This window comes from Ammodytes marinus (assembly GCF_949987685.1).
Source record: "Ammodytes marinus genome assembly, chromosome: 2".
NCBI classification, from domain to species: domain Eukaryota; kingdom Metazoa; phylum Chordata; class Actinopteri; order Uranoscopiformes; family Ammodytidae; genus Ammodytes; species Ammodytes marinus.
The window spans coordinates 17,789,853-17,795,568 of NC_137231.1; positions in this window are offsets into that span (position 1 = coordinate 17,789,853).

A 5,716-nucleotide genomic window follows, 5' to 3' on the forward strand; every position below is an offset into this window, starting at 1 on the left:
AGGGATGTTTCTCCCGTTATGATGACAGGGCCGGGTGGGAGGAGTTGGTGGAGCTGCAGCCGACACTTGGGGGATAGGCCTACCTGTCTGTCTGTCTGTCTGTCTGTCTGTCTGTCTGTCTGTCTGTCAGAGAAGGAAAGAAAACAGAGAGGTTGAGTGTCAACAGGCTGATTTAGATGACTCACTGCGCATCACATCCTTCCTACAATCATAGCCTGTACCAGTTTATTGAATTGGATTGCGGTGAAATAAGTTTTCAGATATTTTCTTAAGTAGACAATAAGTGTAGACAATACACTATTACAAGTAAAAGTTCTGTATTCAAAAGATTAACTCGGTAAAAAGACGAAGTTGTACTATCTAAATGTATTAAACCATATTTCTTTAATTATTTATGACTACTTTAATGTCCCAGCTTGAACGTGGAAGCTCGTTTGAAACACTTCATATAGCCTATGCTGTTGGGTAAAGCTGGTTAGCCTCCCCCTACGGCTCAGCCTATAAAAATACCTCAATATTTGTTGATTACATTTTCTATTCTGCGTTTGCAAAGTAACAGACTTGGTGTCAAATAAATGCAATGGAGTAAAAAGTGCTAGTGTACTTGAGCACATGCACATATTAGCTTACATGACTGAAATTGTACCCTCCAGAATAATAAAAAAAACAGGTTACCAAAAAAAAATTATAATAAGGATGTTACATTAATGGTTGCAAAGATTTGTCTACTGGTTGTCACTCTTCAGTAAAAATAATGTTGAGCTCATTATTTACAGTATTACAGCATAAGTACCAGATTATTCATGTTTGGTTTAACATTTTGACATAGAATGATTTGAATGTATGTTTTTTTCTCACTCCTTTCAGTTGAGAAAGCAATCAGACCACAGGGTCCATTTAGTACCTACCGTTGAGTAGCTGAAGCTTTTCAATCATCTCTGATCTTCATCAGCAGATGAAGTGGCCCCCTCATATTAAGGACTTATCGTCCATGTTGGTTACATTTACAGTAGTAGTTCTGCAGCTTTCGAACATAATCTGTTGCTGCTTCATCTTGCTGTCAAGCTTCTAAATGTTCAGCTAGAATTTGACATGGGCAGCATCAGGGATCATCTACATTGTCTTTATTCGCAATTTATTTTTTCCAGCTTATCTTTCTAGATAACATGCAATGAAGTGCCTCACAATAGAAGTCAAAAGCGAGATATAAAATATAGCCAATATAGAAGAAATATATAAAGTAGACATAATGTTAATAAAACAATGTTGAGACAATGAGCAGGTGAGTAGAAACTGGAGAAAACGTCAAATTTGTAAGAAGATCAAGATCCTGTTCAAACCAATCAGCCAGTCCATTTGAACTTCCGAAAAGTTGGATGCAGGAAGCTATAAATAGCACTTCAAACCACTTTGGCTTCCTGATCCTATTTTAATATAGTTTGGTGAAGACTGGCAAAATGGAATCAAAGCAGCTTAACTGCACTCATTAGGAAAAACCTAATAAAAAGGCTTTGTAATCAAATCCACTGCTTTTAGCACAGAGCGCTTTGAAACGGCTGCTAACTGGATATTCAGAGAGGAGCGGTCACGCAAGTCTGCTAGTGCAGGGAGTGCAACAAAATAAGTTACTTTAGGAAATGGATATGACACTGAGATGGCACAAGAGACATCTAGCACCATCATAAAAGTGTCACTTAAAAGTCAAGTGGCAGCCAATCTGTTGCCTGATATCATGTGACTTGTTTGTCTGGCTGCGTCACCTGGAACTGGGAAATAGTGAAGACTGTTTGTTTGAAAAGTGTCACTCCAGTACATTGTCTGCTATGAAGTGCAGAGGAGGTGCAAAATCCATTTCAATGACATTCACACCAACCCCACACAAACCTCCAAATTGATAGATATTTCAAGCCTTTATTTGTTATAATTTTGATTATTATGCCTTACAGCTAAAAAAAAAAAATCTAAATCTCAGAAAATTAAAATATTACATTAAATCAATAAAAATGGGAGTTTGAATACAGAAATGTTGGCCCTCTATAAAGTACAATCATGCATATGTACTCAGTACTTAGTTTGTTCCCCTTTTGCATGAATTCTTGCCTCAATTCCATTTAATTTTCCATGATATTCTAATACAGTTTTTCTCAGTTGCTTTGGTGCTTTTTTCAGATCAGAATGAAAATTCTCAGAACTATTAGTTCAACCTCCGCAACATTTAGTCATTTGTCATCATAGTAGCAATGTCTCCTTCCTCTGAACAAATTGCAAATGCTTTTGGACATATATCAGTTGCTTTCATACAATTCTCTGCTGTTTTATAACATTTGTCATTTGCTTATGACAAAATGAACTATACTTATGGATGCTGAATAGTCGTTCCCAATAAAACTAATAGTCTTCATTTCATTGCTTGAGTCATTACATACAAAATTGTTGAACTACTTATCAAATTCTGTCAAGCAAATATTATACCTTTCTTTATCATTTTTTCCTGGAAATGTCTCCTAAATTGAACAATTGCTCTCAGGTGGACTTCAGCTTTCACTCACGAGGAGGTGTGTGAAGTATTAGTTGTAACCAATGACAAGCCACTTGCTCACAGTCACTCAGGGATGAATCCAATGAACCCTCACTTGGCAGCCAAGCATATATGAACCGAGCAGGAGTGTGTACCATTTCTACAATTCTGTGACACAGAAATGGAAGGTCGGCATCGTGGAAAAGGATTGAGGATGCGGGGAGGAAGGGGAAGGGGGCAAAACAGGGGAAGAGGGAGCATGTGACGACATTACAGCAGAGTCATGCAGAGGGTGGATTCGCCACTCCAGGAGATACTTTCCTCGCTTCATTGCAAGGGATAATATCCGTTGTGATGTAGATGAAAATATGTGGCCAGACAGACAGGAACGTCTGGATGTGCCAGAATGATTTACCTATATATGTTCAGTTACAATATGTCCTGTTATATTGTTCACATTTGTGCACAGCTCTACCAAAAGGGTGTTTGTTTATGTTTGTTCTAAATAAGTGACTGAAGTGTATTTTTCTTTTGCACAATGCTGTAGAATTGCAAAGTTACAGTAAAAATGTGAAACATACGTATTCAGTGTCTTGTACTCACTTACTCCCCTAACTACAGCAATGTGTAACTTTACTGTAGTTTTCAAATGGCTGTACAATAGTGTACAGTGCTGTTTTGAGCATTTTCAGGTAGTGTTACCGAGTTCTGACCTTTTTTTTTGCATAGGAAAACACTGAGAGAATAAACTGTCATAATGAAAATATGACAAAGCCATTTGACTATCTTGTTCATAAACGATGGTGTCAAGACTTCTCATTTTGATGACACTGGCAGTTTCATTGACATGAATACTTGCTTTTGAGGAATAGACTATCCATTTTGAGCAAGTGACGTACTTTTGCAGGTTATCAACTAGGTTTTGCAGTTTGCACTAATTGATTTGAGAAATGCACTAACTGCTGTGCAAATGTTAATAGTGATGTGAGAAAAGCACCAAAGCGACTGAGAAAAACTGTAATATGATTATCACCTGTAGATAGATAGATAGATAGATAGATAGATAGATAGATAGATAGATAGATAGATAGATAGATAGATAGATGGTAGAGATCCCATATGTCTTCTCATTTCCAGAGCCAGGATGGGAAACAGTAACACTCAGCAAGCTGGGCTGAAAAAGCTCTGTTTGCTCAGCCAAGGTGCTGGGGCCCCTGAGGGCCAAAAGCAACCACAAATCATATAGCACTGGCCTTCTCTAATATACAACCCTGTCAATCTGCATTGGCACACATGGGCAGAAGAACATCAGACTGACAGGAGCCTGTATGGTGTGCCCTGGTGCCTGTTAGAGCACGTCGACTCTAATCACATACGGACATGTGCATGTTGGCCATGCCCAGAAACTCAACTGACAGGCAAGCGGCCATGGATATGACACAGCATTGTTGTTTTTCACAATAAGGGGTTTGTTTTGAACTGTTTCCCCTGCATTGCGTTGGCCACATTGTAAATTATTTTAATCTCTTTATGTCTCCTCAACATCAACACGTTTCTGCAGACAAGCATTTGACTCTTCACTGTAAATAGATGCTGTTGTGTGCAGGTTGAACTAACATTTAGACACAAAGAGATGTTTTTGCAGATTGACAAGAAGGCTAAACGAAGGCCAAGCTGCAGAGGAGCTCTGGTGTGCTGTTCACTCAGGCAAAAGTCCTAATGTGGCATTTAACAAGACACGCTTTTACATGAGTCACCCCCAGCAAGGGAATCCTGGGATTGAAGAGGATGCTTGTCATGAAAATGGAGGAAAAATAAATGGGATGAAGAACGCACAGTTGTCACAATGAAGCCACTGCAGGAAGAAGGGATCACAGTCAAGGGCACATAAACTGCTGCTCTGTATTTTCAAAACCATATGGTTAACATTAACACTTCTATGGCTGAATAGGTGTGTCGGATTGTAAATTCACAGGTCTGGACATGTGATTTGGATTAGGCCAAGGAATGACATCTGTTGGTTCTGAGACTATGAAGGTAGCTTTCATGGAGGCCGGGTTCCGCTCCTGCACCTCTCAGCCTGTCATCCTGTGTTATCCCAGCATCCTTTCACCAGCAGATCTACCTGACAGCTCAGTCCTGCAGGCAGAACTGAACGCATGGCCCAAAGCAAAAAGAAACACACTCCAGTGCACACTTTAGATCATTGTCCATGTGGAATTATGTGTTATTTTTTTTAAACTTGGGCATCAAAAATGAAACAGTCGCCATCTTCTGGATATAATGCAATATAGCTGTTCTGTAACCATGAAATAAAAATAGTTCAACAGATCATAAAAAGGATCCAATTTTTGTTGTTGAAGTTCTTGGCACATTTGGACATGTTCTTTTACAAAGGTGATGTGAGGAAGTTAACATAAAGTACATATTTTTTAATGTAGGCTTACTCAAACAATACAACTTTGTTTTTCTATGAGTTCAAGCTTAGATTTACAGCGTTTTGTTTGTCCTCATTATTGAGGTTTGACCATAGGGTTTGACCTGATCTTTGACCTGATCTCAAGTGTCAAGTGTTGAACTGACCAAGATTATCCAGCAACAGGTGCTCTGCAAATGGAGCATGGGAGCAAACTTGCATTGAAATGTAAAGGATCCAACATCTGGCACATCATTCTTTCAGAATCACATTTTCTAGGATTGTATGCACACTGAGAACCATAAGAAAATATTTTGACAGGATAAATCTAAAATGTTCCTCATCCTGATTTTGTCTCCCAGTCTTTCCATATCCTTACCACAAGATGGCGTTAAGATAACATGTTTCTGTGTCAGGAAAATTGACAAGAAGTAGCATAGATACGTAAACCTATGCTTGTTTTCAGTTGGGGGATATTTTTTCACCCATTCATTTGATGTTTTTATGAAATTATTTCTACGGAGATTTACCGATAGGCCTATAATAGGGACATCACAAGTTCACAACATTGTGTCTCACTCAATGAAACTTGTATTAAAGTTTAATACCTGGTGAATCCAACTTGCGTAGCCTACTTATGCAGGTAACTACCTTCAGTGGAGATTTGAAGGCTAGAATTAATTTGTATTTATTTTTGTACCTGGCCTGGTGTAGGCTATGTGATGCTCGGACCAGCCAATGGACGCGCTGCGTGTGTCTTTAAGGCGTGTGGAGGTGGAGTC